Here is a 27,335-nt window from a genome sequence, read left to right as displayed (position 1 = left end):
GAGACTTACAAGGATATAAAATCATGCATATAAGAAATCAGCAAAGACTCAAATATATATCATAGATAATCTGATCACAAATCCACAATTCATCGGATCTCGACAAACACACCGCCAAAGAGGATTACATCGGATAGATCTCCATGAAGATCATGGAGAACTTTGTATTGAAGATCCAAGAGAGAGAGAGAGAAGAAGCCATCTAGCTACTAACTACGGACCCGTAGGTCTAAAGTGAACTACTCACGAGTCATTGGAGGGGCGATGCTGTTGATGTAGAAGCCCTCCAACTCCAATGTCCCCTCCAGCAGGGCACCGGGAAGGGTCTCCAGATGAGATCTCGCGGAAACGGAAGCTTGCGGTGGCGGAAAAGTGTTTTCATGGATTCCCTGATTTTTTCTGTATTTTAGGGAATATATAGGCGAAGGAGCTAGGTCAGGGGGCGCCAGGGAGGCCACAAGCCTGCTAGCCACCGCCCCCTGGTGGCGGCTACAGGGCTTGTGGGCCCCTGTAGCTCTCCTGGCTTGGCCCTCAATCCCCCTGATCTTCTTCCGTTCGGGAAAAATTTATTTCGGGGATTTTATTCCGTTTGGACTCCGTTCCAAAATCAGATCTGAAAAGAGCCAAAAACACAGAAAAAACAAGAACTAGCACTTGACACTGAATTAATAAGTTAGTCCCAAAAAAGATATAAAAGGTACATAAAACATCCAAAGATGACAAGATAACAACATGAAACCATCAAAAATTATAGATACGTATGAGACGTATCAGGGCCCCCGTGCATCCGCCACCACCGGGCTATGGCCGACGAGTAAGTCTATCGTTGTGTCTCCTTTACTTGTTACTTCATCTGCTACTTGGTGGTTGACCTTCCTTCTTCTCCAGCGCGCCCTCCTACAAGAAGCCCAAGCTTGGCGAGCTCTAGGAGGAGGTGGAGGGGTTGCGGACTCAGCTTGAGAGCATCGAGGCAGCACTCCAGACCACCCGCGGGGACGAGGCAGAGGCCGTGGCGGAGTTGGCGTTGCTACGGAAACATGTCCAGGAGGTGACCGACGCCGTCCTGGCTGCTAAGGGCAAGGCATCAAATGCCCAAACGATGGCGTACCAACGCGCCCAGTTCGCCGGCATCGCTATCCGGGCGGTCAATGCGGCGCGCATGTTCATGGGGGAGGCCTCGGCGCTGCCTAACGTGACGAGTGATGGGGCTACCTCACCTTCTTCGAGAAAGTGGTGGAGACGCTAGAGACCGGCATCTCCTGTGTGGAGGAGGACAACGCGGCCGATGTGCACGAGCTTCTGGGCCTTGCCTTGATGCTTGTCTTCTCCAACCTGCGTCTCCTCGCTCCAGAGCTCGATATCCTGCATGCCATCGAGCCGGTGCCTGATGAGTCCCATCATCTTCTCTGGGGAGAAGTCCGCCCGCACGCGGACGCCCTCGTGGAGGAGTGCGCCCGGGTGCCCATCTCCAGCAAGGAGGAGGACTCCGACACCGAGCCTGTGGTCGTCAAGGGCATCATCGGCGACCTCTCCCCTTAGGTGTCCCCTAGTTCATGTGTGCCTGCTCCTATGAAAGTGGACCAAGAACTTTGCCTTGTTGGGTGTTAAGCTTTTGTTGTTATTACCTCTGTCAATCTCCTTTTTCCCTTTGCTCCTGGATTGCTGGCTTGCTCGCCAGGGGTCGATGCGGCTAGGCTTTGGAGCCTAGGGCCCGTTGCCGCTCCAGTCGTTGCTCGAGGTGACGAGGGTCCGGGACCCTCAGGAGGCCCTGTCCTCCCGCGACATTGCTCGTGCCGCCGCGCGCTTGGCCGACAACCTCGTTCTTCGCTGCAGCCGACTCCTTAGGCCCTAGATCCCTTCGTTAGCGCGCATGTTTTTTATTCATTGTTAGTTTGAAGTGAGGTGAGAAGGTTCCGGTCTAGGCCTGTAGGGTACTTAGCTCGTGGGTTTGTGTCGGTCCCTTGCGTAGTCCCTCCCATGTAGCTCCTGTTTCGTAGGTGGGACGGGGTGAAGACCCTTTCGTCACTCTATGTCTGCGGGTCCCGGTCCCGCACATTTCCCTGCCTCCGTAAGGCGCAACCCGTTACCAAGGTTGTCCCCCACAGGGCGAGGCTCTGACCCGAAGGCCAGGTTGCCTTATGACCGGTAAGACTCCTGAGGCGTGCTGCTCAGTAGCCCCCTTGACACGCAAGCCGATCTGCGTCGTCAGGCCCCGGCCCCGCACATTTCCCCACCGCCGTTAGGCTCACTCCTCACAGGGCGGGGCCCCGCCATTCCTTACACTGACCGGGTCTCCCGAACGGCGCCAACAATAGCGAGTGGCATTATGGCCGGTAAGGCTCCTGAGGCATGCCCAGGAGCCCCCTTTCTGGCGCCCGAGCGATTCCGCACTTTGTTCCTTTGTTCTTCGCCCGAGGGGGCCTTTAGGCCATCTTAGACTCTTTGTGGCGGTATCAAGTTTCGGTCCGGACACCCGAGCGGCGGTTGACTACTAAAAAATGTTTGCCCCTGGGGTAGCAAGTCCTTGCTTTCATGCTCCTTGACTCCTAAGGGCAGTGCGGAGCGGTTATCTCCAAACACGTCCTCCAGACGGGAGGTTTTTTAAAAACAGTGAAACAAGAAGACGCTAGAGAAAGTTTTTCCCCCTTTTGGTTTTCGAATGTCAGGCACTGAAAATTAGAAAACAGCTTTGGAACTGGCAAGTTTAAGTTCAGCGAAAAACAGTTCGAAATCCAAGAAAAGCAAGCAAACGCCATGTCCGGCACTGAGGCTGGCATAGTCATTGGCGGACTATATGGGTTTCCCTGCCAGTTGCGGGCATGGTCATTGGTGGACCATGCCGATTGCCTTCGTCTTCTCCCAAGCATGGAGCGTAGGGCTGCCACTAGGCGTGGGATGGACCCCTTCCGCGTCCTCGGGGGGGGGGGGCGTATATAGCCTCGGCTCGTTATTACGTGAGAGTGTCACGGTAGGGGTGTATATGGGAGGTCGTGAGGACTCTTTTTCCTCGCGAGTATCCCTACCCCCGAGACATAGGCGCCTAATTCCGAAAGTCATTGGTGGACTATGTTGATTTCCCCCATCTGTACTCAGCGCGGAGCATAGGTCTTCCACTAAGCGTGGGGTGGACCCCTTCCGCATCCTCGGGGGGCCCTGGGCGTATACAGCCTCGGCTCGTTATTACATGGGAGTGTCACGGGATGATGTAGGTTCCGGAAGGATTGAAGGACGATGCATAGGTGCGATTGGTTGATGTAGGTCCTGCATGCTCCTTCCCCGGAGGCCGGTTAAGGGATTTTTATGGCTCTACGTTGACAGGTCCAGTCCGGCACATTTCCCTGCCGTCGTGAGGCACCTCACGAGGCAAGTCCCCGACATCCCCCAATACCGACCAAGCCTGGACGGCACCGGGGTAGTCAAGTGGCTTTGTGACCGGTAAGGCTCCTAAGCCGCGATGCTCATGAGCCTCCCTTAACGTTCGAGCGGATCTATGTTGCTAGGATCCAGTCCCGCACATTTCCCAACCGCCGTCGCGTGTGACCGAGTGAACGGATGTAGCTACGGGGTCAGGCCCTGCCACCCCTGATAACGACCGGATCACCGAGGACGATATCAAGGGCAGCAAGTGGCCATGTGACCGGTAAGGCCCCTGAGGCGCGATGCTCATGAGCCCCCTTTTGACGTTCAAGCGACTCTGCATCGCCAGGATCCAGTCCCGCACATTTCCCAACTGCCGTCGTGTGGGACCGAGTGAACGGATGTAGCTACGGGGTCAGGCCCTGCCACCCCTGACAGTGACCGGATAACCGAGGACGCTGCCAAGGGCAGCAGGTGGCTGATACGTCTCCAACATATCTATAACTTTTGATGGTTTCATGCTATTATCTTGTCAAACTTTGGATGTTTTGCATGCCTTTTATATTTTTTTGGGGACTAACTTATTAACTCAGTGCCAAGTGCGAGTTCCTGTTTTTTCCATGTTTTTGACCCCTTTCAGAGGAGATATTGAAACGGAGTCCAAACGGAATAAAATCCCCGAAAAGAATTTTTCCACAACGGAAGAAGATCAGGAGACTTGAGAGCAAAGGCAGGGGGCCCCAGGGGACCCACAAGCCCTCACCCCGCGGCCAGGGGGAGGCCGCGACCCACGGGCTTGTGGGCCCCCTGGACAGCCTTTGCCCTAGGGGTTGCGCCTATATATTCCCTAAAAATCCCAAAAAATCAGGAGGTCATTGAAAGTCCTTTTCCGCCACCGCAAGCTTCTGTCTCCGCAAGATCCCATCTGGGGCACGTTCTGGTGCCCTGCTGGAGGGGGGATTCGGATACGGAGGGCTTCTTCATCAACACCATGACCTCTCCGATGATGCGTGAGTAGTTCACCATAGACCTACGGGTCCATAGCTAGTAACTAGATGGCTTCTTCTCTCTCTTGGATCTTCAATACAAAGTTCTCCATGATCTTCATGGAGATCTATCCGATGTAATATTCTTTTGTGGTGTATTTGTCGAGATCCGATGAATTGTGGATTTATGATCAGATTATCTATGAATCTTATTTGAGTTTCTTCTGATCTCTCTTATGCATGATTTCATATCCTTGTAATTCTCTTCGAGTTGTGGGTTTTGTTTGGCCAACTAGATCTATGATTCTTGCAATGGGAGAAGTTCTTGGTTTTGGTTTCATACCGTGCGGTGACCTCACCCAGTGATAGAAGGGGTAGCGAGGCACGCATCGTGTTGTTGCCATCAAGGGTAAAAAGATAGGGTTTTCATCATTGGTTTGAGATTATCCCTCTACATCATGTCATCTTGCTTAAGGAGTTACTCTGTTCGTCATGAACTCAATACACTAGATGCATGCTGGATAGCGGTCGATGTGTGGAGTAATAGTAGTAGATGCAGAAAGTATTGGTCTACTTGTCTCGGGCGTGATGCCTATATGTATGATCATTGCCTTAGGTATCGTCATGACTTTGTGCGGTTCTATCAATTGCTCGACAGTAATTTGTTCACCCATCGTAATATTTGCGATTTTGAGAGAAGCCTCTAGTGAACACTATGGCCCCCGGGTCTACTCCACACCATATTTTCAGCCTTACACTTTTTACTTCGTTGCACTTTCCGCCTTCAGATCTCACTTTGCCAACAATCTTGAAGGGATTGACAACCCCTTTGAAGCATTGGGTGCAAGCTTGTTTGTGTTTGCGCACGTACTCTGGACTTGATGAGACCCTCCTTCTGGATCGATACCTTGGTTCTCAAACTGAGGAAAATACTTACTGCTCCTGTGCTGCATCACCCTTTCCTCTTCAAGGGAAAAACCAACGCAATCCCAGTCTCCGTCAACGTGTCAATTTCTGGCGCTGTTGTCTGTTGCCGTAGCAGAAGAATTTCTGGCGCCGTTGCCGGGGAGGATCTAGTCAAGAACTCATCCAAGTAAGTGTCGCAAACTCATCTCTTGCATTTACATTGTTTGCCAGTTGCCTCTCGTTTTCCTCTCCCCCACTTCACCAATTTTGTTTTTTTGTTTGCCTTTTTCGTTCGCCCTTTTTTCTCGCTTGCTTTCTGTTCGCTTGTGTGCTATGTGCCTTCAATATGCTTGCATCTTCGCTTGCTGAAAATCTAGTGATATGGATCCTCATCCACTTGCTAATCTCTTTAAGAGATCCAATTATGTTGATCCAATTGCTAGTGAGTTGAGTGCACTTGACTTTCTCTATGGAGTTTTGCTTGAGATGCGTGAATCTGAAAATCATGATGAAGAAATTTATGAAGTGATTCACGAGGGCTCCTTGAATGAAAAGCATGATTGCAATGGTTTCACTATAAATTCTATTAGTGTCAATCATGCTGAAAATATGCAAAACCCTAAGCTTGGGGATGCTAGTTTTGCTATGTCCACTACTTGTTGCGATGATCATGATTGGGGTAATGATTTTTCTTTTGATCTTGAAAATCTGTTTAAGCCTCATGATGAATATGATGTTTGCAATATTATTGAAAGTGGGTTTGAAGTCATGACTTTAGTTGATGATATTCCCACTATTTTTGAAGAGCGTCAACTTTGCATGCATGTGGATCATGAAAAGAATATCCTATGGGATAGCTATATTGTTGAATTTGAATATGATCCCACATGTAATTGCTATGAGAGAGGGAAATATTGTGGTAGAAACTTTCACGTTACCAAATTACCTCTCGTTATGTTGAGATTGATACTGTCTCTTTCTTTTTCCTTGCATTTGGTAACTATTGGTTGTCTTGACAATCTGTTTTCCTATAAAATGCCTATGCATAGGAAGTATGTTAGACTTAGATGTGATTTTCACATGCTTCATGATGCTCTCGTTGTGCTTCAATTCTTGTCTTTTGGGTGAGCATCATTGAACTATCGATGCCTAGCTAGGGGCGTTAAACAATAGCGCTTGCTGGGAGGCAACCCAATGAATTTATCTTTTTTTCTTCCTATTTTGTTGCGTCCAAACTTTCATAATTCTGTTGTGATTGTGTTTTTTGTGTTTGAGCCAAGCAAAACCTTTATGACTAGTCTTGGTAATGGTTGTTTGATCCTGCTGGAAAAAGACAGAAACTTTTCGCTCATGAGATGATTTTTCATTTTTATTTAGAAATAGCTTTTGAGTTGATTCTTTTTGTTGCTGGTTTATATGCCTTTTGCACAGGCAGTCGTAAGTTTTCAGACTTTTTGAGGTACCAGAAGTATACGAAGTATACAGATTGCTATAGACTGGTGTGTTTTTGACAGATTCTGTTTTTGTTGAGGTGGTTGCTTGTTTTGATGAAACTATGGTTAGTATCGGGGGGGGGTACTAGCTATGGAAAAGTGAGAATACAGTAGCCCAACACCAATATAGATAGAATGCACGTTTGCTACAGTATCAAAAGAGGTGGTAGTTTGTTTTCTTGTGCTAATGATATCATGAGTTTCTGTTTAAGTTTTGTGTTGTGAAGTTTTCAAGTTTTGGGTGATGTTCTCATGGACAAAGAGATAAGGAGTGGAAAGAGCTCAAGCTTGGGGATGCCCAAGGCATCCCAAGCCAAATTCAAGGACACCAAAAAGCCTAAGCTTGGGGATGCCCCGGGAAGGCATCCCCTCTTTCGTCTTCAATCCATCGGTAACATTACTTGGAGCTATATTTTTATTCACCACATGATATGTGTTTTTCTTGGAGCGTCTTGTATCTTAGGAGTCTTTTCTTTTAGTTGTGTCACAATCATCCTTGTTGCACACCTTTTTGAGAGAGAGAGACATGCACTCATTGTGATTTTGCTAGAATGCTCATAGTGCCTCACTTATATCTTTTGAGCTAGATACTTTTGCTCTATGTGCTTCACTTATATCTTTTAGAGCACGGCCGTGCGTGATTTGGTAGTTGGCTTATGCTATGAAAGTAGTCCCAAATGTGATAGGTACCCAAAGAGGATGCAAAAACCTCCATCTTCATGTGCATTGAGTAGAAAGAGAAGTTTTGATTCCTCTCAAATAGTTTTGAGACGTGGATTTGGTAATATTAAGAGCTATGTTAGTAGGGTGTTGTGAATCTAGAAATACTTGTGTTGAAGTTAGTGATTCCCGTAGCATGCACGTATGGTGAACCGCTATGTTAGGAAGTCGGAGCATAATTGATCTATTGATTGTCATCCTTTGTGTTGAGGTCGGGATCGGATGATGGTTAACACCTACCAACCCTTCCCCTCGGAGTATGCGTTTAGCACTTTGTTTTGATTACTAATAAAAACTTTCGCAACAAGTATGTGAGTTCTTCATGACTAATGTGAGTCCATGGTATAGATGCACTTTCACCTTCCACCATTGCTAGCATCTCTAGTGTCGCGCAATTATCGCCGGTGCACAAACCCACCATATTCCTTCCTCAAAACAGCCACCATACCTACCTACTATGGCATTTTCATAGCCATTCCGAGATATATTGCCATGCAACTCCCACTGTTCCGTCTCATGACTTGTGTCGTCACTCTCATATTGCCATTGCATGATCGTAAGATAGCTAGCGAGATGTTTCAACGTCATACGCCATGCTAGATCGATGCACATCCCGGTACACTTTCAGAGGCATTTCCTATAGAGTCATCATCCTTTTGAGTTGTGAGTAAATGAAAGTGTGATGATCATCATTATTAGAGCATTTTCCCGTGTGAGGAAATAAAAAAAGAGGCCAAAAGAACCCAAACAAAAAAAAGAGATATGGAAAGAGGCCAAAGAGCCCAAACAAAAAAAGGGAGAGACAAAGAGAGAAGGGACAATGCTACTATATTTTTCCACACTTGTGCTCCATAATAGCACCATGTTCTTCATGACTGAGAGCTTCTTGCTTTGTCACTACCATATGCTAGTGGGAATCTTCATTTTATAACTTGTCTTGTATATTCCAATGATGGGCTTCCTCAAAATTGCCCTAGGTCTTCGTGAGCAAGCAAGTTGGATGCACACCCACTAGTTTTCCATTTGAGCTTTCACATACTTATAGCTCTAGTGCATCTATTGTATGGCAATCCCTACTCATTCACATTGATATCTATTAATGAGCATCTCCATAGCCTTTTGATACGCCGAGTCAATGTGACCATCTCCTCTTTTTTGTCTCACAACCACCACCACACTCTATTCCACTTATAGTGCTATATCCATGGCTCACGCTCATGTATTGCGTGATAGTTATAAAAGGTTTGAGAAAGTAAGAGTGCAAAAACAATTACTTGGCCAATACCGGGGTTGTGCATGATTTACATTAGTTGTGTGAGGATGATGGAGCATAGCCAGACTATATGATTTTGTAGGGATAACTTTCCTTGGCCTTGTTATTTTGAATGTTCATGATTACTTTACTAGTTTGCTGGAAGTATTATTGTTTTCATGTCAATAGCAAACTAATGTTTTGAATCTTATGGATCTGAACATTCATGTCACGTGAAATAAGTTGCAAAGGACAACTATGCTGGGTAGCATTCCACATCAAAAATTCATTCTTTATCACTTCCCTACTCGAGGACGAGGAGGAGTTAAGCTTGGGGATGCTTAATACGTCTCCAACATATCTATTATTTTTGATGGTTTCATGCTATTATCTTGTCAAACTTTGGATGTTGTGCATGACTTTTATATATTTTTTGGGACTAACTTATTAACTCAGTCCAAGTGCCAGTTCCTGTTTTTTCCATGTCTTTTACCCCTTTCAAAGGAGATTTTGAAACGGAGTCTGATACGTCTCAAACGTATCTATAATTTTTGATGGTTTCATGCTGTTATCTTGTCATCTTTGGATGTTTTATGTACCTTTTATATCCTTTTGGGACTAACTTATTAATTCAGTGCCAAGTGCCAGTTCCTGTTTTTTCTGTGTTTTTGGCTCTTTTCAGATCTGATTTTGGAACGGAGTCCAAACGGAATAAAATCCCTGAAATAATTTTTCCCGAACGGAAGAAGATCAGGGGGCTTGAGGGCCAAGCCAGGAGAGTTACAGGGGGCCCACAAGCCCTGTAGCCGCCACCAGGGGGGCGGCGGCTAGCAGGCTTGTGGCCTCCCTGGCGCCCCCCTGACCTAGCTCCTTCGCCTATATATTCCCTAAAATACAGAAAAAATCAGGGGATCCACGAAAATACTTTTCTGCCGCCGCAAGCTTCCGTTTTCGTGAGATCTCATCTGGAGACCCTTCCTGGTGCCCTGCCGGAGGGGACTTTGGAGTTGGAGGTCTTCTACATCAACATCATCGCCCCTCCAATGACTCGTGAGTAGTTCACTTCAGACCTACGTGTCTGTAGTTAGTAGCTAGATGGCTTCTTCTCTCTCTTGGATCTTCAATACAAAGTTCTCCATGATCTTCATGGAGATCTATCTGATGTAATCCTCTTTGGCGGTGTGTTTGTCGAGATCCGATGAATTGTGGATTTGTGATCATATTATCTATGATATATATTTGAGTCTTTGCTGATTTCTTATATGCATGATTTGATATCCTTGTAAGTCTCTCCGAGTCTTGGGTTTTGTTTGGCCAACTAGATCTATGATTCTTGCAATGGGAGAAGTGCTTGGTTTTGGGTTCTTACTGTGTGGTGACCTTTCCCAGTGATAGTAGGGGCAGCAAGGCACACATCGTGTAGTTGCCATCAAGGGTAACAAGATGGGCTTTGTCGTAGATATGAGATTGCCCATCTACATCATGTCATCTTGCTTAAGGCGTTACTCTGTTGTTTTGGACTTAATACACTAGATGCATGCTGGATAGCGGTCGACGTGTGGAGTAATAGTAGTAGATGGAGAAAGTATCGGTCTACTTGTTTTGGACGTGATGCCTATATATATAATCATTGCCATAGATGACGTCATGACTTTGCGCGGTTCTATCAATTGATCGACAGTAATTTTTTCACCCACCGTCTACTTGCTTTCATGAGAGAGGCCACTAGTGAATACTATGGCCCTTGAGTCTATTCACACCTATCATTTCCACTTTCGCTTTTACTTTGCTTTGTTACTTTGTTGCTTTCAGTTCTCACTTGGCAAACAATCTATAAGGGATTGACAACCCCTTCATAGCGTTGGGAGCAAGCTTTTTGTGTTTGTGCAGGTACTTGTGATACTCCTTCACAGGATCGATACCTTGGTTCTCAAACCGAGGGAAATACTTACCACCGCGGTGCTACATCACCCTTTCCGCTTCGAGGGAACACCAACGCAAGGCTCCAAGGCCACGGGGGAAATCCTTTGCATATTTGCCTAGGAAGTCCCTCAAGGTGTAGCCGTAGCAGAAGGATTCCTGGTGCCGTTGCTGAGGAGTATCAAGACAAGAACAGTCTCCCGTCAACACGTGTTTCTGGCGCCGTTGGAAGGTCTTTTGTTGAAGTAGAAGAAGTATTTCTGGCGCCGTTGCCGGGGAAGGAGAGATCTATCCAAGTAGGTCTCACAAACTCATATCTCGCATTTACTTTTTTGCCAGTTGCCTCTCGTTTTCCTCTCCCCCACTTCACATTTGCCGTTTTCATTTGCCTTTCTCCTTTGCCGTTTTCTTTTGCCTTTTGCCTTTTTGCCATTTTCCTTTGCTGGTTTTCATGCTTGCTTGTGTGCTTGTTTGTTTGTTGAAGTCATCATGGCTGAAAACACCAAACTTTGCGACTTCTCGAGTACCAATAATAATGATTTTATTAGTACTCCGATTGCTCCCGCCACTAGTGCGGAATCGTATGAAATCAACGCAGCTTTGCTGAATCTTGTTATGAAAGAGCAATTCTCTGGCCTTAAACTTTTTACGTCGTTGCACTTTCCGCCTTCAGATCTCACTTTGCAAACAATTTTGAAGGGAGTGACAACCCCTTTGAAGCGTTGGGTGCAAGCTTGTTTGTGTTTGCGCAGGTACTCTGGACTTGACGAGACCCTCCTTCTGGATCGATACCTTGGTTCTCAAACTGAGGGAAATACTTACTGCTCCTGTGTTGCATCACCCTTTCCTCTTCAAGGGAAAAACCAACGCAAGCCCAGTCTCCGTCAACGTGTCAATTTCTGGCAATGTTGTCTGTTGCCGTAGCAGTGGCCTTGTGACCGGTAAGGCCCCTGAGGCGCAATGCTCAGGAGCCCCCTTTTGACGCTCGAGCGACTCTTATTTTATCATGTCGATTGTGGTCATCGGGAGCCGCGGGGCTTCCCAGCCCCCATGTTGGGGCGACTTGCACCGACCAGAGCCCCCGAGCGAGGCAGGTAGATCCCCCAAAGATGCAAGCAAGGAAGTGTGTCAGGTCGCCCAAAGATGCAGCATAAATTATAAAATATTGCACAAATGATACGACTGGCAGAAGCATGCCCTGAATATTTGAAGTCCCTGCGGTCAGCAGACACTTCCTAAGGCAGTAAATCCAAAAAATTACCTATAGTGGCTTCTTTGTGCCTGAGGAGCGCCTTGCGAGGCCCGGCCCTCGGCGCCCACGCCTGCATCGTGGTCGTCGCGGGCGACCCATGCCAGTTGCGTCTCATCGCTGCACTCGACTTGTCCTCCTGAGGCCTGAGGTTTGGCCCTGCATAGTTCTTCCGTGGGGGAGGCAGCTAGCGCCACGTCCCGCGACACGAGGGCGCCTCCCTGCCCGCGCCTCTTGGGCCCGGCTCAAGGAGGGCCCCCTAAGCATTCCTCACTCCTGAGGAGGATAGGCGCCCGGGGGGACGCCTCAAGCTCTTCCTCGTCGGGAGGGTTAGGTGATGCCGCATACTTTGGAATGTATGGCTCCATGTAGGCATTCGATCGCCCTCCGTGGCCGCTCAGCAGTGCGACGGTAGCGGTCCCTCTCGGTAGTGGAGGGGTATCTCCCCGGCCGTATTGCTCGGAGACCTTCCTGCGATAAGCCTCTGTGCGAATTCGCTTGTTCTTGTTGCTACCGTTGGCTGGTCCTAGCGCCGCCCGGTGTTGATTCCCTCCTTGGTGCCCCGGCAGGTCTCCGTTGTCGTAGTTCGCCTGCGCCTGCGCCTCCGCCCTCTACTGGCTGTGCCGGAGGGAGCGCTCCTGTCTGACCGCTCCGGGCTATCGGGGCCCGACCTGGTCTTGGTGATGCACATCGGCGTGTGCGTCGGAAGCACCGCCATCCTCTTCGCGCCCCTGGTGGGTGTCAGCTTGATGTGCCTCGGGGCCGGCCGCCGAACCAGGAGGAGGAATAGGTCTGCACGGGACGCGTCCCTCTCGGCCCCACCCATCATAGGAGGGGTCCTGTTGCTCGCAATCCCGGGCGCCGGCATGAGGTGCGAGCGCCCGGCGCCAGACGCTGGCGGCCTCAGAGAAGAGCGGGGTTGGACGGCCTTTTGGGCGATGGCGACCAGCTCCATGATGTGGTATGCCCACGCGTCAAAGCCCCCTGCATTGGTCATTGACGAAGCATCTCGCTCACCATCTGCAACGCATCATGAGCGCCGAGGTCCCCCAAGTTGATGCGACGCGTCGTGGGTGCCGGGGGCACGACCCATTCGCCGGTCGCCTGGGTGGCGCGGGTGGTCGCGACGGTGGAGACGACATTGACGATCTAGTACGAGCCGCCCGGTACCAGAACACCGGCGTGTACACTTCCGGCCGCCGTGATGTAGTGGTTGGCGGCCAGCTCGATGAGGCTCGAAGAAGCCGGGTGGTCGCTGTTGGGGAACGTTGCATGGGAAACAAATAATTTCCTACGCACACGAAGACCTATCATGGTGATGTCCATCTACAAGAGGAGATTAGATCTACGTATCCTTGTAGATCGCACAGCGGGAAGCGTTAAGAAACGCGGTTGATGTAGTGGAATGTCTTCACGTCCCTCGAACCGTCCCACGAACCATCCCGCGATCCGTCCCATGATCCGTTCCGATCTAACGCCGAACGGACGACACCTCCGCGTTCAGCACACGCACAGCTCGACGATGATCTCGGCCTTCTTGATCCAGCAAGCAAGACGGAGAAGTAGATGAGTTCTCCGGCAGCGTGACGGCGCTCCGGTGGAGGTGATGATCTACTCCTGCAGGGCTCCGCCCGATCTCCGCAGAAATCCGATCTAGAAGTAAAACTATGTGGTATAGGCTAGAGTTGCACGTGGCAAAGTTGTGTCTCGAAAAGCCCTAAACCACCACTATATATAGGAGGTAGGGGGAGGGGCTATGTAACGACTAAGATGCGGCCCTTTCCTATTTTGGGGGCGAGGCCTCAAAAGGGAAAGGGACGCACCTCAATGTTTCGCAAGCGAGATAATCATAACATTACATAAGTGAAAGAGTGACAAGTAGGGGCATACACTTGCCATCTGATAAGAGTATAGCATTAAGCTTACAGACACACATTTTTCAAAGCATAGTTTAGTCCCTCTACGGACAACATCAAACAAGTAAAACTATGACATACTGCATGCTGGCCCCATGATCACGACCACGGCCGAAGTCCTCCGGATAGTTCATGTGCAGACGGCCAGAGTCCTCATCGAACTCCCACTTCAGCTGGTTGTCATCAGGATCTCCTGCGTCGGGCGTACCTGTACCTATTGGTGTTTGTAGTAATCTTTGAGCCACGGGACTCAGCAATCGAATGACCTTGGTATCGAATCTAGCCAAGTTATTAGGTGAGGAAGGTTGAGTGTATGGGTTTGCAGCAACCTAAGCATATATGGTGGCCACCTTACGATGATCAGAGTAATCATATGGTGGTCTATGCGAGCGATCGAATACTAGGTTGATCACTAAGTGATCCTGAACACCTTCTTACGTGAAGCATAACCCCACCGTGTTCTCGATTGGAGAGCAATCTCCGAAGGAGACAGTCACGGGTATGCACACAGTTGACAGTTTTATTAGTGTTACTTCAAGTTCTAGAACCGGATGTTAACAAAATATCCACATTTGCCACATAACCGCGGGCACGGCTTTCCGAAAGATTAAACCCTGCACTGGTGCTCCAACTAGTCCATCACAAACTGCCACGTGCCGCAAAGTAATCCTCTATCACGAAACTCGTGATCTCGTCGGATTCCTTAGAGGAAAACCTCAACTTTGAGGAGACCCAAAGTTTCACCGGAATTCCTAAACGCAAGATATATCGCTAAGGTAAGACAAATCTAGCAGGACACGTCGTCGTGTCAACGACCCCGATAAGAGCCGCGTATCTCAGTCTCAAGACACGACGGATGAGCGATGGTTACCACACCAAAACACCGAGTTGCCCCGGGGAGCGTTAATAAGCTGCTCTGGGTTGGACCAACACTCATGAGGAGCACTGGCCCGGGTTGTTGATTAATTCCTTGGGGTAGCTATTCCCTATGCAAATTATTATTAGGTTATTAGCAGATTAAAACTAATGTTGCGTCCTGCCAGACAAGCATTAACACTACACGATTTATCAAGGGGGTCCCCACAACAACCCCGAACGTGTTAGGAGCGATCAGTTATGGAATCAAACACCGGTAACCGAAACTAAGGCGGCAACAACGGAACAAATCACCTGGCAAAAGGCTACGCCTTCCGTTATTTACCAAGTATATAGGTGCATTAATTAAATAGCAGTTTAAACATAATGATATCAAACCACCCATGTTATCACATGGGACAGCTGGCACCGGCAACTAGCAACGCTATCCATTAGGGGTTAAGCAAGCCTACTTAGCCAAACAACATTTGCTAGGAGAGGGAAGTGTTTGGGGTTCATGGCACAGACAGGTGGCATTTATATCAAGTGGTAGGCCGCGAGCATGTAACGAAGGAAATGTGATTCTAAGCATAACAAAGCTAGATACGGTGTCAAGTTCACGGTCATCTTGCATGTGATGTCTTCAGCTTGGAACTGCTCTTGTTCTTCCTGCACGTACTCTCCAGAATCCACGTACTCGCCCTCTGTTCCCGATGCTACCCAAGATAAGATAACAGCGAATGAACACCGGCAAGACATAATGCAATAATCAATATGATGCATGTGTGAAGAAGGAAGCATGCATCACTATTCTAGTCACTTTCATATGCATTAGTTGAGTTAGTTGAATTCTGGATAGAACTTCATATTAAGTTATCTTGACATGCATGAATATGGCATGATCATGTGCATGATGAGAAAACGATGCAAAAAACATGTAAATAACGTAGAGAACGGAGTCACGGATCAACCGGAAACTACAAAACAAGTTTCAAAGGCCTACGGTTCAAAACAGCCACAAACACACTCTAATGGGCACTCCCTGGTGTAACCAGGTTGCCACATGATCAATCAACAAAATATAAGTGGGGTGGTGCATGGGAACACACCACACCATCAACAATGCCCATACAAGCTTCAAAACAATACAAACATACAATCTGTTTTCAACAGTAACATAGTAGTTTGTCTACAAGATTTAAAGTAGCTACAACCTTCTAAATAAATCACACAAGGCATGAAACTAAAGCCATTCAAAATCTCTACAACCCTGTACAAGAAGCTAATTCAAAGGAATCACCCATGAGCAGATCTATAGACACTAACTTGGACAAAACATCACAATTTTGGGACTTAGTGAAAATCTCAGATTTTCACCAGCTGCTTATGCTGTGAAGCATTTTGGCAGCCTCCAAAATGATAACTATAGGAGGTGTATAAGCATGAAATTTAACAAGGAGCTAAAAACTCTTAAAATCTCACAAAGATTAGTTTGTTGCATGGGCTAATTCCCAACACAGGAGCTAATTCACACAAGACAACATGGGAAGAAAATAACTCTAGTTTCCCAGACTTAGTGAAAATCACAAGGTTTCACAAATCTGACAGTTTTCAGCCAAGTGTCCACTTTGACAGGGCACAATAGGTGCATGCAAATTTTTCTAGGTACAAAATGAAAGTCCCATGCTGTAGAGGGGTTCACCCACTACCATTCCATCAAGGAACCATCCACAAAGGGCCAAAGCACCACCTAATGTAAAGCTCTAAACATGGCATCATACCAAAAAATAACAGTTTTATGAAGTTGCTCTAAAGTGAAATTTAACTGCACCAATGGATTCCTAGTATGATTCTACCCCAAAATCATATATCATACATGGGTAATTGCATGCAAAAACAATGCACAAAGCTAGCTCGAAAATGTCACATAGAATCCTATAAGCTACAAATGACTATCATCACATGTGAAAACTAGCACATATTGCATCACCTACACATGCACATACACTAGGACAAGAACAACCTATCTAGGCATAGCATGGACTCACTAACATGGTCATACTAGCATAGAGAAATGTGGTCATCCACACACACACACACATACACATGCACATGTATATATATGAACTCACACCACACCATCTACACCTACACATGCACACACACAAGAACTACTCACACAACACCACATGACTATTTGCAAACATGAGGGATTAGGCCCTCTTTCACAAGTGTATGTGCACACGCATGCACACACGCACAACACATCCTTTAGCACACACATACACTACACCCTACTTCTATATGAGTGAAAGAAAAAGAAAACTACAAGCACACTACCTAATGTAAAATGAAACAACACAAACAAAATATAACAACAAAAGAAAAGAATGAAATCAACAAAAAAAGGGGGCAGGGTGTGGGGATCGAACCCACAACCCCCTGGTACACCCACCAGAGGCACACCACTTGGCTAGGCCTTTGAGGCTTACGAGAGAGAGGGCCATAAGCAAGCTTAGCCCTCTCTGGCGCTGCACGGGGAAAGAGGAAAAAAATAAAAGCAAAAGGAAGGCGCCCGGGGGATCGAACCCGTGACGCACACACTTGGCACCCGGCTCTGTTGCCACTGCGCTACGCTACTGAACTTAACAGAGAGAGGGGTGGTGCCATTTTGAGAAGCCCCTCTGCACCTGCACCTACTACAGCGGCGACCGAAACAAGGGCAGACGACGAGGAGGCTACATGTGCTCATCGACGGGGGTGGCTACCGACGAGGGATGCGGGGACCTAGGGGAACTCGTTCCCATGGCTAACTCGGCGAGAGGGAGGCTGCAATGGCGGCGCAACGGAGCTGCTGCTCCCGGCCATGGCAGAGCACGGCGGCGGCGACACCTACGCTACGGCAATCCTACGGGAAGCGAAGATGGGAAGGTGTTGGGGATATTATCTGCGGTGTGACCCGCCTTAGTTGGGCCGGGTCACCGAGTGGGCGACTCATCCTTTGACGATTTAAGCTTTGGCCCAATAGGCCCGGGAGCTGGATGGCGGTTCAAGATCCTCGTGGAGAACCAATTATCGGGGAGTACTCTAGTCTTGGAAAGCACGGCGACTTAGAGATAGAAAGAATCATGACTTGCGTGATGGCAAGGACTCTTGTAAACCCTAAGGGATCGACCTATATATAAAGGCGAGTCCCAGGGATGGAGGGAGAGGTTAGAAATCATCGAGTACTAGGTCACGTGAGTTACGCCCTCCTTGTAATCGAAACACCATCAATACAACACAAAGCAGGACGTAGGCTTTTATCTCCTCACGAGGGGCCGAACCTGGGTAAATCTCTGTCTCGTTCCCGTTCAACCCCTTTGAGTCGCCACCAAGGTGCGATGGCTCCAACACTAAGTCCTTTCACGAGGACATCTGCCGTGAAAAAACCCCGACAGTTGGCGCCGACCGTGGGGTCTGCGCACGGTGGAGTTGAGTTCTCAAAGGGAGCCCTACCAGGGTCAGGGAGCTACGTAGCGGGGCTCATGAATCGGAGCCGCCGCGGGAAGTACTACATCAATAACTTGTTGGGGGGGCCGAGGCCGATTCAATCGTATCCGGCTACAGAATCCCCTTCGGCAAGATCAACATCTTTGTCGGCATGGTTGGATCGCCTATGCCTGAGCCGGACATCTTCACCGACATCGTCGAGCCGGCCAGGTACATCCGCCCTGTCGCAACGCCAAATCTAACCCGCCCGGTCTTCGTTGCTTTCACACAGGGATCTGAGGAACCAGAACGATTGGCGACTCAGGAGACCACGCCGGTCAACACTGATGACGAATCATCCATGGGCGACTCAGATTCAATTCAGTCTCTACATGGGGGCTGCCTCGGAGGCCTATCATTAGCAATGGACCCCGAGGTTCTCGACCGGACCCGCCGTCAGATCGCCATTTACATGGCAGGGGCGACTCAGCCCCCGCCAGACCCGGCAGGCAACGACAGGACTGGCGAAACATCCAGAAGCCCAGCTGCGATCTTTGTGGATTTGGCGGCAGAGATAACAAGGCTCATGGCGACCCGTGTAACAGCAGAAAACCAGGACACGATAAACGCCGAGTTGACAAAGCTAAGAGATGGGGTGGCAAAGGCTCAGCGAGACGCTGAAATAGAAGCCGCGAGGATCGAGACCCAGCAAGCTCAAATCACTGCTGAGGCAGCCCGCTTGAACACCGAAAACTAGCGGCTCGAGAGGCATCAGCACGGATCTGACGATGTCCATCAGCGGAGGCACCAGGGGCGCTTACCCCCTCATCTCAACCCTACCCGCCTATTCGACACTCCACGTACTCTCGGGGCAGGAGACGCTCCGGGAGGAGGGCCGGGCCAGCCGCCAAACCCGCCGCTTCAGCCTGCGGTTGATCGCGTCCCTCGATTCCAGACACCTCGAGGTCACTTTTCCAACCCGGTGGACAACGTGCTCGCTGCGACTCGCCATTTAGAGTCCCTTACGATTCATGGCAACACCCCGGCTGAAATAGAAGCAAGGAACACCATTGAGATGTTGAAGACGGCGGTGGTTCAAAATGCCCAGTTCTCGCACAGCCTCGATCGGCTGCACTCCACCCCCAGGTAAGCCGCACCAGGAGCCGGCCAGAGGACCAGCCCGCCATAACCAGCAGACCGTGACCCCTTCCCCAGGTTAACCCGCCTGACCATCGGGACCCGCCGGGTCGGGATCACCCGGACATCCAAACTGGCCGAGCACCGCTTGTTGGAGGCGGCACGCAGGTAGGGGTGCCATGCTTGGCCCCCGCCCTTCGCAATGAGCGAATGCCGAAAGATTTTAAGGGGCCAAGAAAGGTGCCTAACTACACCCCGGACCTTGAGCCGGCGTCATGGGTTGAGAGTTACGAAATCTCCATGGACATGCTCGATGTAAATGAAGCAATCTGTGCCAGGTACTTCACAATGATGCTCGAGGGAACGGCGCGTACTTGGTTGAAAAACCTGCCCCCCAACTCCATCCAAACTTGGGCTGAATTGAAAGAGTGTTTCATCAAAAACTTCCGGGGAACTTGCAAACGCCCAATGGCAATAGTCGATTTACAGCACTTCGTTCAGCGCCCTGATGAGTCGGCTCACCACTGGACGCGGCGGATCGCGGAAATCATTCACTCGTCGGACGGCATCACGGTGGCTCAGGCTGTGCTGATCTTGGAGCAAAATTGCCACTATGAGCCCTTGGTATAGAAGTTGGGGCGACTCAAGCGAAAGGTCCAGGATATGGGGGAACTAATGGACACCCTCCCTAGGTACGCCGAGGCACACGATACCAAAGATCCAGGAGAGGATGGCGGCAAGGCCAACTCACCGAGGAAAGGCGAGTCATCCAAAAATCATACCCAGTTTCAGGGACGCGCAAGCCATAATCACGGAGGGAACGGCAAGAGAAGGCAGCAGGAAGAATCCACGTACTTTGTCGCCAAACCAATGCCAACAACGGCAACCAGCGCCAGAAGAAGAGGGGTTACAGTGGCAAGAAGCCGCGCAATTATAACAAGATACTCAAGGGCCCCTGCCCGCACCACTCCATGGCGGACGGACCGGTGACTCACTCCTGGGAGGACTATTACGTGATGCGGGAATTTCGGGCGGAGGCGATCAAAAAAGGGCAAAACAGTGACCCGGACCAACGGCAGGAACAGTTCGGTGCACCTAATCAATGCAAGAACCCGTTCGGCAGCTTCCCCGAACCGGGGGCACAAGGCGGCTCGTAGCCAAGTAGCGGCCAGTATCCAGTGCATAACCAATGGCGGTATAACCCGCCCGGGGTTTTTCAACAGCCACCCCCACAGGGGGCTCCACAGGAGCAAGATGATAATGGCGGGTTCTGCAACAATCCCAAACAATTAAGCAACGGACAATACCACGTCTTCACCACCAATGCCTGCAAGCGTGATAAAAAGGTGAATCACCGAGTGTACAGTGTATCTGAGCCGGCACTCCCTAGGTACCTCCACTGGTCCGAGCAGATTATATCGTGGAGCAGGGAGGATCACCCGCCCAGAGTTGACAACCCCGGCGACATAGCATTGGTCGTGGCTCCTCCAGTCAGGGGATATACCTTATCGAAGGTACTGATGGATGGTGGTAGCAGCATCAACATACTATACTTCGACACTTTTCGAAGGATGAACCTGCTGGAGAAAGATTTAATGCCGTCAACCACAGTATTCCACGGAATTGTCCCAGGTAAAGTGGCATACCCCATAGGCCGGGTTAAACTCACAGTTGCGTTTGGAACAACATCCAATTACAGGAGTGAGTCGCTTATGTTTGAGGTGGTCAAGTTAAAGAGCCCCTATCATGCGTTGTTTGGGCGACCGGCTTACGCCCGTTTCATGGCTCGCCCCTGCTATGTCTACCTTAAACTCAAGATGCCCGGTCCTAAGGGGCCCATCATGGTTGATGGTGACAGGAGGATAGCAAGAGAGTGTGAGGAAGGGGATGCGGCTTACGCAGAAGTTGCCTGCGCTGCAGAAGAGCTCAAATATCACTAGGCCAATGTTGATCCAGCAGATATGTCACCTCTAAAGAAGCCAACAACAGACGCTGAGCCGCCCCTCAAGTTCAAACCAACGGATGACACTAAGATAGTGAATTTCGTCCCTGGCGACTCAACCAAGCAGTTCACTATCGGGGCGGGTCTGGACCCCAAATAGGAAAGCGCGCTCATCGAATTCATCTGTGAGAATCGGGACATCTTCGCATGGAAACCTTCTTACATGCCTGGTGTACCGAGAGAATTCGCTGAGCACCATCTTAATGTTGACCCGAAAGCAAAGCCGATTCAGCAATATCTTCGCAGGTTCAATGAGGAACGACGCAAGGCAATCGGGGAAGAAGTCGCCCGTCTTTTGGCTGCCGGATTCATCGTAGAGGTCTTCCACCCCAAATGGTTGGCTAACCCGGTCCTGGTGCTCAAGAAGAACGGCACCTTCCGCATGTGCATTGATTACACAGATCTTAATAGAGCCTGTCCAAAGGACCCTTTCGCCCTTCCCCGCATCGATTAAATCATTGATTCAGTGGCGAGCTGCGAGCGTTTGTGTTTCCCGGACGCTTATTCCGGATATCACCAAATCAAGATGGATGTGGAAGATCAGGAGAAGACAGCTTTTATAACCCCCTTCGGGGATTTTTGCTATGTGTCCATGCCGTTTGGGCTCAAAACCGCTGGGGCGACTTTCCAGCGCTACATCCAAAATTGTCTCCGTGGCCAAATCGGACGCAATGTCAACGCTTACGTCAACGACATTGTGGTTAAAACTCATAGGAAGGAGACGCTCTTGGAAGATTTAAGGGAAACTTTTGACAATCTGCGGGTATACCAGATGAAGCTTAATCCCACCAAGTGTGTCTTTGGCGTTCCTGCAGGAAAGTTGTTGGGTTTCCTGGTGTCTGAGCGCGGCATTGAAGCCAACCCGGACAAAATCGAGGCGATTACTTCGCTTGGGAAACCAGCGAATATCAATCAAGTTCAACGGATGGCGGGTCGTATCGCGGCTTTAAGTCGCTTCATAAGCCGCCTGGGAGAAAAAGCTATTCCCCTTTATCAGTTGCTTAAGAAATCTGACTATTTTGTTTGGATAGACGAGGCCAATGAAGCTTTTGAAGCCTTGAAGCTGCAGCTGGTCAACCCGGCGGTTTTGGCCGCCCCGAGTGAAAAAGAGCCTATGCTTCTGTACATTGCGGCAAACTCCAAGGCTGTGAGCGTGGCAGTGGCCGTCGAAAGGAAGAAAGGAGGGAAGGAATATCCGGTGCAACGCCCGGCGTATTTCATTAGTGAGGTGCTAACTCTCTCCAAGCAACGATACCCGCACTGGCAGAAGCTGGTCTATGGGGTCTTTATGGCGAGTCGAAAGCTCAAACACTATTTCCAAGAGCATCCCATCACGGTGGTTAGCTCCACTCCTCTCGGGGACATCGTCAAAAACCGAGAAGCGACAGGGCGAATCGCCAAATGGGCGATCGAACTTGGGCCGCACCACGTGCGATACACCCCTCGCACGGCTATCAAGTCTCAGGCCTTGGTTGACTTCGTCAACGATTGGACCGAGTTACAGATTTCGAAAGACATGCCCGACCTCACGTACTGGACTATTTACTTTGACGGGTCTAGGCAATTGGAAGGCTCGGGGGCTGGCGTGGTGTTGATTTCGCCCCAGGGAGACAAATTCTGTTATGTTCTCCGACTCATGTTTCCATGCACCAACAACAGTGCAGAATATGAAGCCTTGCTTCATGGTTTGCGACTCGCCAAGGAGATGAACCTCACGCGGGTTGGATGTCTCAGCGATTCTGATCTGGTGGCTCAGCAAGTTTCAGGTACTTGGGATTCTCGGGACCCCCTGATGGCGTCTTACAGAAGGGTTGTGTCTGATATGGCGGGTCATTTCCATGGCTATCAAGTTGATCATATCGACCGGTGCCTTAACGAAGCAGTTGATGCCCTTTCGCGTCTTGGTTCACAACGTAAGCCGGTTCCTCCCAATGTTTTTCCAGATATTTTGCATAATCCTTCCATAAGGCTGCCCTCAGAAGAGGAGTTGGCAATACCAGACCCCGAGTCCCAGTTTGTGGCGGCTCTCCGTGTTACGCCGGATTGGGTTCTTCCGTATTTGGCATATCTTGCACGAGGCGAGTTACCTTGGGATGAGGTGTTGGCTCGCCAAATTGTCTGTCGAAGCAAATCCATGGTCACCATCAATGGCGAATTGTATAAGCGAAGCACTTCTGGGGTATTCCAGTGATGTGTTTCTTCCGAAGAAGGATGCGTGATTCTGAACGACATCCATGCCGGAGATTGTGGGCATCATGCCGGGTCACGCTCCCTGGTTTCAAATGCGTTCCGTCACGGTTTCTTTTGGTTGACGGCTCATCCAGATGCAGAAGAGATAGTTCGTCGATGTGATGGTTGCCAGTGTTACGGACGACAGGCTCATGTGCCGGCTCAAGAACTAAGGATGATACCTATTACTTGGCCTTTCGCGGTCTGGGGGCTAGACATGGTTGGCCCCTTTAAGATGCCATCCAACAAAAAACTCATCTGCTGGTGGCGGTTGATAAATTTACCAAGTGGGTCGAAGTAGAACCTGTTGGTGCTTGTGATGCGGAGACAGCGGTCAAGTTCTTGAAAAAACTGATCTTCCGGTTCGGATATCCACACAGCATTATTATTGATAATGGTACTAATCTATCACAAGGTGCGATGCCGGAGTTTTGCCATCGTGAGCACATCCGGCTTGATGTCTCTGCAGTGGCTCATCCACAATCTAATGGGCAGGCGGAACGAGCAAATCAGGAAGTATTGTAAGGAATTAAACCCCGACTTATGGTTCCCCTGGAACGCACCCCAGGGTGTTGGGTTGAGGAGTTGCCTTCAATACTATGGAGCATCCGGACCACCCCAAACCGTTCTACGGGTTTTACTCCCTTTTTCCTGGTATACGGAGCAGAAGTTGTTCTTCCCACTGACATTAGGCATGACTCGCCCATAGTTGCTGCTTATGTGGAACAGGACAACGAGTTGGCGCGTCAAGATTCTTTGGACGCTTTGGAGGAAGCATGCGACTTGGCTGCCGCCCGATCGGCTATTTATCAGCAGGACTTTCGGCGTTACCACAGCCGCCGGGTCAAGAGCCGAACCATTCAGGAGGGCGACTTAGTGCTTCGATTGATCCAAGATCGCACTGGCATGCCTAAGTTATCACCACCATGGGAAGGACCGTTCGTCGTCAGCAAAAGCCTTCGCAACAGGTCATACTATCTGGTGGATCTTTGGCATGATCGTCCAACCACGGAGGCTAAGTCAACTCGCCCGTGGAACATAGCCCACTTGCGGCCTTATTACACTTGAGCTATTAGCTCTGCTTTTTTGTAAGTTTTTCATTTTTATGAAGCAATAAAATTGATGCCCACAAGCTCGGGGGCTTTCCTGCTATTTCATCTTATTGAAAGTATGGATCTTTTATTTTGCTCCTCAACAAGTCGCCCAAGCATGGACGCTATCCATACCAGAGAGCATAAGTCGCCATGATGCACTTATTACAACACTGGGTATCGATAAGCCAAAGAGGATCAAGTCGCTACAAGCGCGTGATTCAAACATAGGCGCCTTATATGATTCTGTGGATTAGGCCGGCTTACTTGGGGGCTATTTGTTCCCAAGTCGTTTTGTGGTAATAGCGTATACTCTTCTACAATCCTATGACCGGTCTTTCCCCTAATCATAGGTCACTTGGGGGCTTCCTCTCACCGAGATCAGCCTTACTACCCATTTGGCCTGCGAAAAATTACAAATGGTTATACTGGACTGTGTGTTGGCCGAATCGCCATAAGGACCCATGAACTCTTGGCGAGTTACTCCGCTTTATGGACCCTGAACTCGCCTTGGTTAAAACATGTCTGGTACCGGCTAGCGCCCCACATGGAAAATAGAGAAACCATTGGTTCACTGAACCTGCTTCATTGAAGCTTGACTCGTGCCTGATCAGCCGGTCTAAATACTTGAGCTTTTTTATACAAAAAGTCTCCCTCGTGTAGCACTTGAGTTTATATAACTCGTCCTATCCTGTGGCGACTTGAATGAGCCGACGAAATTCTTATTTTTCACCTTCCTGGCACTACCACAAGGTTTTTCAAATTTTTCCGACTCACCCTAACATCTTGGGTCGGTTATTATTTATTATCATCCATTACTCACTAAGGTGGTTTGATGTATGTTTTTAAGCCTAATAGGTTGATGATCAAAATCATTATTGCCATGGCGGGTCAAGCATCATAAGACGCCCTGAGGGCGACACAAGGGTTTTAAAGAAATCACAGAACAAGGTTGTTTTCTACGAATGACTTATTACATGGCTCTGATGGCCAAATCCATGAAGAACTACTCTGCTGATGTCCCCGGGTCAGCCTGCTTTGAGCTCTGACCGACTTCAATTTGCAAGTCGCCCAATACCCAATTACACTTGGATAAGGCGGTAAATTCATCTTCATCGTTCAGAAATGATGAGAGATCCGCCTCCAAATCAAAAGGGTTCTTGGGTCGACGCGGAGTAAAGCTGGTTGTCACAAAGGTTGGCGGATTTACTTTCTTATTCTTGTCATCATAAGCAGCTTAATACTTTGATAAATCCAAGCTTGGTGCAAGCTGAGTCGCCACCAAGCGAGATTCTTTGACAACGCGCTGGTAATCTTCTTGGGCAAATTTTGACCCGTCGTCCTTGAGCTGGGGAAAGCCTGCTGCTACTTCTTCGGGTTTTAACTCTGGAGCGTACGCTAAGCACCGACTCAACGTAGTCAGTACCCCTTTCCGGGCAGCTGACCGGGTTAGCTCACCGATCTGAGGCGGAAGGGTAGATAAGCAGCCAAGCATCTTTTTGATTGATGTTATGGGTTCCTTGGCACCCATCACTGCCTTCACGGTCAGCATGCTTCCGGTATACGGTTGCTCTGTTAATGTGTAAATCGCCTTCAGCATCAGGACGCAATCATTCTGAAGGTTGGCGGGACCTATATAAGGGATAATGATGGTTAGTAACTTCTTCATGCTAAGTTATTTATTTACAAAGTGCAAGATCAGGGTTTTGCTTCTTACCAAAGATAGCATGTGCCATGTTGGAGATATGTTGCTTTAAGCCAGCCAGCCCTTGTTGCACGGCTTCCAATTTGGCTTCAGCTTTTTCCGCTCGCTTTACCGCGGCGTCTTGATCAGCTTGAGCCTTTTTGTGGGCGGCCTTCAGCTTCTCCATCTCAGATAAGATTATTTGATATTTTTCTTCTAATTTTGCCCGTGCATCTTGTTGATCGGCTAAATTTTTCTTTAAGTCACCAAAAGCCGACTCAGCTTGGGCAAGAGATTCCTGTCAAAATATATTATCAAGGGGCAAGTCTCAGAATTGTTGCAAGCAACATCTCTCACACTTCAGGGCTAATGTATAATTTTCTAGACAAAATTATACAGTATCAAGACCCGGCTCATCTTTCAACAAGATGACCCGGCCCTTGGGGGTTACAGGTCGAAAGATTTTTTCTAATGACAAGACCCGGCTCATCTTTCAACAAGATGACCCGGCCCTTGGGGGTTACAGCTGGAAAGATTTTTCTAATATGAAGACCCGGCTCAGCTTTTAACAGATGACCCGGCCCTTGGGGGTTACAGGTCGAAAGATTTTTCTAATATGAAGACCCGACTCATCTTTTAACAGATGACCCGGCCCTTGGGGGTTACAACTCGAAAGATTTTTCTACTATCAAGACCCGGCTCATCTTTTAACAGATGACCCGGCCCTTGGGGGTTACAGCTTGAAAGATTTTTCTACTATCAAGACCCGGCTCATCTTTTAACAGATGATCCGTCCCTTGGGGGTTACAACTCGAAAGATTTTTCTACTATCAAGACCCGGCTCATCTTTTAACAGATGACCCGGCCCTTGGGGGTTAATGAGGATCGTATGCATTAAGGCGTACCTCATGTATGTTCTTCATCATAAGGAGCAGACTCTTTTCCATTTCATAACTCGCCTCCAGGTGACTTGCAAAGCCGGAGCAGAGCTCTTTAAATTCAAGATTTTCATATTGGGATAGCTTGGCCTTGGAAATTTCATGTTCAATAGAAGGCTGGGCTAATGA

Source organism: Hordeum vulgare, chromosome 2H (assembly GCF_904849725.1).
Source record: "Hordeum vulgare subsp. vulgare chromosome 2H, MorexV3_pseudomolecules_assembly, whole genome shotgun sequence".
Taxonomy (NCBI): domain Eukaryota; kingdom Viridiplantae; phylum Streptophyta; class Magnoliopsida; order Poales; family Poaceae; genus Hordeum; species Hordeum vulgare.
This window is presented reverse-complemented; position numbering follows the sequence as displayed.